Here is a 10,000-nt window from a genome sequence, read left to right as displayed (position 1 = left end):
GGGTGGTGGGGGTGTTACTGATGCATTTAGCCCCAGGCGACTATAGACGTCACCAGGAGAGCCGACACCATCACGGTGTCCTTGCTAGCCTGCGTGTTTGCCATGCGTGTTTGCCATGCGCTGACGAGAGGCAATACCTCGAAACCGGTCCGTGTGTAGCATCCGTATCTTCGGGGAGGCTGATCTCCCTTTACAGGCTAGCAAGGACACCGTGATGGTGTCGGCTCTCCTGGTGACGTCTATAGTCGCCTGGGGCTAAATGCATCAGTAACACCCCCACCACCCCGCCCTGTCCCTAGCCACATTCAGATGGCTGGTCCCGCTTATATTATATATATATATATACATATATAATTTTTAAATAGGATAAAATCATTATAAGAATTAATCAAGTAGTCAGCGTGAAAAACCTCATAAGCGAAAAATTATAATTATTCCCTTTAAATATATCTATTTGTATTAAGGGCATTACTACACATAAATGCCTCAGGCTATGAGGGACTATTAAAGTGAAAACTACCATAATAAATAGTGTACACTATTTATTACGGTAGCTTTGACTTTGCGTGAGGCATTTATATGTAGTAATGCCCTTAATATATATATATATACTAATATATATATACTATTAACTCCATTCCCCCCCCTATTTCAGGCCTTGTGCCTATAGTGCACATGTTTATCATTATTAGGTGTATTTCGTCTGCTGTTACGTTCTGAGTTCAAATTCCGCCGAGGTCGACTTTGCCTTTCATCCTTTCAGCGTCGATAAATCAAGTACCAGTTGCGCACTGGGGTCGATATAATCGATTAGCCCGCTTCCTCAAAAATTTTTCAAGGCCTTGTGCCTAGAGTAGAAAATAATAATAATAATAATAATAATAATAATAATAATACTCTCTCTCTTTACTCATTTACATGTTTCAGTCATTTGACTGCGGCCATGCTGGAGCACCGCCTTTAGTCGAGCAAATCGACCCCGAGATTTATTCTTTGTAAGCCCAGTACTTATTCTATCGGTCTCTTTTGCCGAACCGCTAAGTGACGGGGACGTAAACACACCAGCATCGGTTGTCAAGCAATGCTAGGGGTACAAACACAGACACACAAACACACACACACATACATATACATATATATACATATATACGACAGGCTTCTTTCAGTTTCCGTCTACCAAATCCACTCACAAGGCTTTGGTCGGCCCGGGGCTATAGTAGAAGACACTTGCCCAAGATGCCAAGCAGTGGGACTGAACCCGGAACCATGTGGTTGGTTTGCAAGCTACTTACCACACAGCCACTTCTGGGCCTATAATAATAATAATAATAATAATAATAATAATAATAATAATAATAATCACCATCATCATCATCATTAACATGAGGCAGAATCGTTACCGCGCCGAACAAAACGCCTAGTGGATTTTTTGTTTTTTTGTTTTTCGCTTTACCTCCCGAGATCAAATGGTGCCGAAGCGAACTTTGCTTTCATCTTTTTGTAGGTCGATAAAATAAAATAAAAACCAGTCCATTACATGTGTCGACGTAAACTGACTGACATTTTCTCACCAACATGACTGGCCATGGGCCAAAATCTGACACAGTCAAGATCGTCTGATCGCGTGCACATGAGTATAGGTGTGAGCGTTTGAGTGATTATACATACATATGTTTGTACAGAAGTACCTCGGTTTACGAACAACTCGGGATCTTTTCGGTTTGAACGGCAGTTTTTTCTAGCGGTGTCATATGAAATTGTCACCCATAATTATGACCCTAGTATCGATCTATTGCATTTCAATGTATTAGGGTTAGGGTTAGGGTTAGAGGTGGGAAGAAGGGTATCTTTTTTTCTTCAGAAATGTAAATAAACCCAATCTGTTTCTTAAACGAGGGACATATTCATACGGCACAGAATGTTTTTTTTTTACCTCAATAGACGTCATTGATTGGTTGAAATTGCAGAAAAAAAACAACTAATATCTTACAAACTATAGAATTTTTTCAATAAAGCCAAGAGAAAAAGATGTTTTATAAACACATTCTACCAGTATACGAAGTTTAAAATATTTTAGTTACCTAGAAATTATGTTAAAAACTGCCGTTCAAACCGAAAAGATTCACAACTTGATTTATTCGTGATCAGAGTTGTTCGAAAACGGAGGTACTACTAAGTGTGTGTGTGTGTGTGTGTATTTATATATTCCCCTATTTTCGCTCTTGCGTCTCACGTTTGATCTTTGACTTCTGGCCGGAATCAGATCGCCATGCTAATTCGCTAGCTTCTGCACGCATTTTTTTTTCTCTCCGTGTTTCTTTTCTGTGTATCTTTCTGTTGAAGAGCGTAGGCTCGAAACGTAAAAGACTTGTTTTATTTATATTCCTGAGCGCCATACTAATACAATTGTTTGTTTGTACTCCACCTGCCTTCGTCTTTTGTTTATTTTCATAAAGCTTCCCGTTATATATATATATATATATATAATATATATATATATATATATATATATATATATACATACTCTTTTACTTGTTTCAGTCATTTGACTGCGGCCGTGCTGGAGCACCGCCTTTAGTCGAGCAAATCGACCCCAGGACTTATTCTTTGTAAGCCTAGTACTTATTATTATTATTATTATTATTCAGTAGTTTTATTTTTATTTTTATAGCGTGCTTTCACTTCACTACCGAGCGCAGCTCTGTGTGCCTTGGGTATGTGCTGTGATTTGTTGTGATGCTCTGATGGTTATTGTATGGAAAGTGTTCTGCGTAGGATGTGTGCAGTGCCTAGTAGTGAAATTTTCTGTATGTTATATGTGTTTGTAAGTCCTGGTGTTTTTGTTATGTATTTGTCTGAATATTTTTTTATCATGCCTAATGCACCTACTATGATAGGAATTGTTTCTGTTTTCAGATTCCACATTCTAGTTACCTCTATTTCCAGGTCTTTGTATTTTGAGAGTTTCTCCATTTCTTTTAGAGACACGTTGTCATCTGCCGGTACTGATACATCAATTAGAAAGCATCGTTTTTCTTCATGGTCTCTGACAACTATATCTGGTCTGTTGGCCTTAATTTCTCTATCTGTGTGTATCGGCATATCCCAGAGTATGGTTTTATGTGTATCGGCATATCCCAGAGTATGGTTTGTGTATCGGCATATCCCAGAGTATGGTTTTAGTATCGGCATATCCCAGAGTATGGTTTGTGTATCGGCATATCCCAGAGTATGGTTTTAGTATCGGCATATCCCAGAGTATGGTTTGTGTATCGGCATATCCCAGAGTATGGTTATTATTATTATTATTATTATTATTATTATTATTATTATTATTATTATTATTATTACATGTGTATTTGAGCGTGTGCAGCGTACATAACTAAACACCCAGCTAATGCTTTGTGTGTCTCTGTTATATAACATCCCAAAATAAAACAGTTTTCATTCGGGAAAATGTGGAAATCTATCGCGCCTCGTTTGTCATTTATCTAACAGACAATCTCAAATTTATTGACTCACTCATCGTATCAAAAATCAATAACTTATAAAGCTTTTTTTTTTTTTACTATTAAATTTGGTATTTATTACAACCAACTTCATACGCACAAAAGAAAAAAAAAACGAAAAAACAAAACATGACCTCCACTCAAAGTGCCGTGTTTCCAATAATTCTAAATTTTACTTTTTATGGAGAGGTGGAAGTCAAATTTTACTCATCGCTTTTTCAACCTTCCATTACTGACAGAAGTAATGGTCTTCTTTTATTGCACACACACACACACACACACACACACACACACACACACACACGTACACGCACACACATATATATTTGAGTATTTATCTGTGTATATATGTATGTGTATACCTATGTGTGTGTGTATATGTATGTATGTATGTATCGAGGCAATTTCTACTCTTCTCCTCTGGAAGCCATCTACTCGCAATACCAGAGGGCGCACACTCTCCTACCCTGATGTAATCTCCAGGGATACAGGCATCCAGCAACAGGACCTCCGTAATGCTATGATGGACTGTGAAGTCTGGCGTAGCATGGTAAATTCCATTGTCTCGACCACGGTCGAACAATGATGATGATGTGTGTGTGTATATATATATATATATATATATATATATATATATATACGAGGGGCTGTTGAAAAGTTCTTGCCTTGAAGGGTGTCGCGAAAGGCCAGGTTGGAGGCACGGCCTTCCGAGTTCTTTTACAGGGCTTAGAAAACCTGAAGGACCACTGCAATGTGAATCTGAGAGGGGAATATGGTGCATAAAATCATAAGTAACTGACGCTCCTGTATTTTCTTTTAGCCAAAGGCAGGTACTCTTTAGCACCACCACCACCCCATATATGTAGATAGATAGATAGATAGATAGATAGATAGATAGATAGATAGATAGATAGATAGATAGATAGATAGATAGATAGATAGATAGATAGATAGATAGGCAGATAGTTAGATAGATAGATAGATAGATAGATAGATAGATAGATAGATAGGCAGATAGATAGATAGATAGATAGATAGATAGATAGATAGATAGATAGATAGATAGATAGATAGATAGATAGATAGATAAATAGATACTGCAAATAATGTTAGGAAAGAAATCTACTTTGATGTTTTACTAGCATCGAACATTCGTTCAACATTAGCCTTGGGCCATTGTTTGTAATGATTTGATTTTCATCAGCCATTTTGTTTAAGTAGATTCTTAGTCGACAGATCGAAATACCTGAAAGTTCCACCATTATTTCTTGAAAGAGTAAGATTTCGTCGCCAAAGGCCCTATCCATATTCTTCTTGAAATAATCAGTTATCATAGATAGCCATATTCTTTACACAACGTTTGAAGAAAACCCAAGATTGGTTTAATGATTGGAATGATTCCAGAGGAGAATGTTTTCGACGTGTCTTTTCAAGGAGTTAATGCCAGTGGTTCTCAGCCGAGGTCCACATGACTCTTGGGGCGTTCACTTTATCCAGGGGGGCGGAGGTGTCCATAAATGATTTTGCTAAAATTTGTGTGCAATAAATTGGTTATACTCTACTCTTTTACTTGTTTCAGTCATTTGGCTGTGGCCATGCTGGAGCACCGCCTTTAGCCGACCAAATCAACCCCAGGACTTATTCTTTCTAAGCCTAGTACTTATTCTATCAGTCTCTTTTGCTGAACCACTAAGTTACAGGGACGTAAACACACCAGCATCGATTTACAAGTGATGTTGTGGGGGGACAAACACAGACGCACAAACATACACTTACACGAACACACACACACACACACACACACACACACACACACACACACACACATATATATATATATATATATACATACAACTGGCTTCTTTCAGTTTCCGTCTACCAAATCCACTCACAATGCTTTGGTCGGCCCGAGGCTATAGTAGAAGACACTTGCCCAAGGTGCCACGAAGTGGGACTGAACCCAGAACCATGTGGTTGGTAAGCAAGCAAGCTACTTACCACACAGCCACTCCTACGCTGTAAAATGCCAAATATATATACTTGTACAAACACGCCAAATATTTTAACATATTTTTAATACGATTCCTAAGAATATTTAATTATAATATTCTTAGGAGTTTTCAAACATCGAATGGCTCTGAAGATCCATCTGAGTAAAAGAGAAATTGATGAGGCCTCAGGCAAAAACAGAGTTAAGAAATTCTGGTTTAAAGTATCTGGTTTTATTAATAGAGAATTAAACTCTTGTCTTGTTCTACTTATACATATCCAGCAGACTAAACGACCTGGCATTCGTAGAAATGCAGACAATTTAATTTTATTAGTCTTTCTACGAAATTGAGACATAGCGAAAGAACGGAATCAGGTTATTGTTTTGGATGTTCATGTCAGGTTTTAGATGTTCATCCTTGTGTAACGTACGTGACAGTCTGAGACACCAGTTATAGAAATACCTAAACTGTAAAGCTTAAGCATTTACAAGAATTGTGTTCTTTCATTTTCCCCAGTAAACTTTAACTACCTAGACCGGTACTAAACAAAAATATGTTACCTGGAATTTATGTTGAATTTTTTAAAGACGCCCCAAAACTTGTGATATATGTGACCTTCACAACTTTTTTCATCAGGAACTATTAGCTCCTTATTTCTCTAAATTCTTCCAAAGCAGCATAAATAGTCTCATGGTGTTTATTTGCATTGAGCTTGGAATTTAAGAGAAAGAATGTTGATAAGTTTGCTAGACAATAATTCTATGTGGTCACAAAATTCTCATTTAGCTTGTGTGATGTGTGTGACAAAAACGAATGTAACGTTTGTAAGACAAATGATATGACGGATCATTACCTTTTGACTGACAGTTTAAAAACTAATTTTTTGTAACTAAACACTTTCAAACTTCGGACACTGGTAGAATGTGTTATATAAAACATCTTTTACTCTTAGCATTTTTGAGAAAAAACTTATATTTACGAAGTTATTTCATGTTAAAGTAGTCCTAGTTCGGTAATTTCAACCAATCAGTGACGTGTATTCAGTTGAATAAAGTTACTGCCATTATTTGTCAACAAAAACTGCTTCAATAAAATGAGAAGACATCGATTTCCCAATCCTTGCAACAGCTTCAAAGACTATAATGGAAGTCAGATTCTTGCTATGCATAGCTGAAGGAACTTGGGAAGGATCGTACACTATCACTCATGAGTTTTAACGGTTTGCAACTTCGTCTATCTCGAACTTTTCCTCCACGAAGATGCGGACGTCTCCGTCACGATGTTACAGATGACTAAGAGGTTTGGGACTTCTTTCATCATGAATGGCATTGGAGCCAATAGTTAGGATGTTACAGTGTCTCCTCGTGTACGATTTCGTATGGAGGTCTTGTCTCATCGCCTTAGAAATGGTCATCTTACTGATTCCTTGACCTTGAGCCAATTTCGCCATCGATTTTCATGGGTTCGACCCAATCACTTTTTCAAGTCCTGTTAAGAAGCGAGGTGTGCGTTTTCGGTCACTACGAGGACTGTAAGATTTTCTCTGAACATCCTGGCTTTTCTTCAAATTGGTTACAGCTCTGAAAACAGTAGATTTGGCATACTTTGTGGCTCTAACAATCTTCCCAGCACTTTTGCCAGTGCAGAATAATTCGGCAATTACACTTCTACAGTTTAACTCTTAATTAACATTCATAGTTGGTTTAATCTGAAATAGAAAATAGTACAAGTGATTATTCAAGCTGGTAATGTTTAAAATTTAGACTCCAACAAAATCTATTCAATTAGAAATATACCCATTTAAAATTTGTCCCAATTTACCTATTACATCCTGTATATATATATATATATATATATATATATATATATATATAATATATATATATATATATATATATATATATATATAGTTCAAATATATATTGGGACATCCCATAAATAATGCAGTTTTTTCAATTGCATGAATCAGAAGGGGACGGGATAAACTACCTGCATCAACTTGCTATAAAAGCATGCAGTAATTTTACCTTGTCCTTATTCTTAGTGCAAGTTCTGAAAAGTGCAGTTCGAATAGCAAAGGACCACGTTTCGGACTTCTCCCATCTTGCGAGCTCTGGGACGAAGACCGTTCCCTCAACAGCAACAGCAACACCAGCAACTCTCCAGGTTCTATCCCCTCACTGTTTGTGAATTACTTCACCATGGTTAACAGCAAGTACAACCTGCGAGATCTTCCTGTATCAAGTGACCGGCAGCAGCATAGTAGCCACAACTTCTTACACGACATGTGCTTCAACCGACTCTGCATTACAGCCACACCTTCTTGTTGCAGCACTTCAACTATTGTGTACCTTACAACGAACTGGTATTTATCTTCCTTGTGTCTGAACATTCGTCTAACGTCCTGTTATGGACTCTTTCAATGCTCTGTATTTTATGCACACGCATATACATTATGTATATATGACGGCCTGTCTATTATTGTTACTATTATATATATACTTATGACGCACACACAGACACACACATTAACACATAAATAAAATCTCTTAACATTCTACCGGTTGTGTCGTCTCCTTTCCTTCTGACACTCATACTCATTCATACTTTTCGAATATATATTGTAAGCGAGCGTGCGGTGTATTAAAGGAGCCAGTCATCGTCACCTCTCCTTCCGCACGGTAGTTCTACAGGAGAATTCATTTTAGATTTAAAAAGAACTCTGTTTATCTTAATTTTGGAAAATAAAAGAAATATGAAAGACCGTATTATTTATGGAATGGCTCAACTTGTGTGTGTGTGTGACTTTCAATTCCGTCTGCCAAATCCGCTGTCAGGGCTTTGATTGGCCTGGAGTTATAGTGGAAGATACTTGCCGAAGGTACCACCCAGTGAAACTGAACCCGGAACCATGTGGTCGGGAACCAGCCTTTTTTTAGCACATGGCCATAAATATATTCTCTTAGACAAAAACCACAGCATGATGTCTTTTTATGGCGAATATACGTTAAGCCTGATACGTGGACGGTTATTTTAATTTAACACTATTTCAGTTGCGTGCACAGAGTTTCTATTCTGCCCGGCAAGCTTTCTGCAATATCAGTGAACAAATTATTTGCTATTTCCTAAAAGTCAGGGTCGAGAAATTTTGTCTAAGCATCTGACTGGCAAGTGTACGTCACTGACTAGGCTCAAGAGAGCCGAAATGCATCTGTCGTTCTCTTGGACTATTGCTGTGGAGATGTTCGTCTCGTTCCAATATATATCGTGTTTTAACCGATGGAGAGATTTTCTTTCAAACATAATTTATAGCATCGAGCCTTTCAACTGCGTATATACATTTATTTTAATCCACAGATGGCGATTATGATTTAATCCTGTGACCACCTTTGTTCAGAATATCTGAAATTACATTATACAGTGTGTCAAGTAATGTACAATTTGAGGGAAAATTCAGCTGTTATTTCTGGAAGATCAGGTAAGACACAGAAGTTTCTCGTTCGCTCCTCGACCTACTTCAATATTTTGTTGTTGTTGTTGATGTGGTGGTGGTGGTGGTGGTGATGGTTTTGTCTTTCTTCTTTATTCCTTACCAGTCCTGACAGAGCGATTCCAGCAATGACCATCCCGTCTTTTCCTCAGGCATCGTATGTCTAAGACTGCATTATCTAATATGTCTCCCTCTATCCAAAATAATAAATGTGTAGGCGCAGTTACCTCCCTTGACAGCAGGTTCAAACAAGTTGGCCATACATAGAGGGCGTTAAGCAACATTACAGTTCAGACAGACACTCACCTCTGCCTATTTCTGCACTGGGACGCGAGCTGTGAAGGCGCAACCTGACTGGCTCCGGATGTCTCTTCACCACAGTTTTCCTGCTGCAAGTTTGTACACCTGCTTCTGCCCTTTTCTGAAGGAACTATTCTCTGCGATGTTCCTACCGGGTCACTACGACCCTTCGTTCCTGAACGCACCGTCGTGCTGTTTTTGAAACACTGCATTCACTGTTACACCTCAGCATTGCGACCACAGTAAAGCTTATCTCGGCCCGCTTTTTCTGGCCGAATATGCGCCGGTCTACCACTACTTGGTCACGTGCCTGTTTACCATGTCAGCGTTCCAAGGTGCATCGTCGCGTGAATGACATCTTTGGACATATTGACCACTTCGGATTTAATTGAACCCTGCTTTAAAGACTGGAACTTTTCCTTGCTTCCGCATTTCAATTGTCTGCTTTTCTTTCACTTCTTTTTTCAGGACCTTACCTATGTATGCACAAATGTTTTGAATATTGTGTACATTATATGTTACGGATCTTTTCCTTTTGAACGGCACTAGGGTTGATCGATAATAGGGTTATAATATGGGTGACAATTTCAGACGACTCCGCTACGGGAAATGGGATTTTTTTCTAGCGATGTCAAATGAAAATGTCACCCATACTTATGGCCCTAGTATCAATCTATTGCATTTCAATCTATTAGGGTTAGTTAGGGTTA

The sequence above is a fragment of the Octopus sinensis genome, linkage group LG5 (assembly GCF_006345805.1).
Source record: "Octopus sinensis linkage group LG5, ASM634580v1, whole genome shotgun sequence".
Classification (NCBI taxonomy): domain Eukaryota; kingdom Metazoa; phylum Mollusca; class Cephalopoda; order Octopoda; family Octopodidae; genus Octopus; species Octopus sinensis.
Note: the sequence above shows the minus strand (reverse complement) of the source record.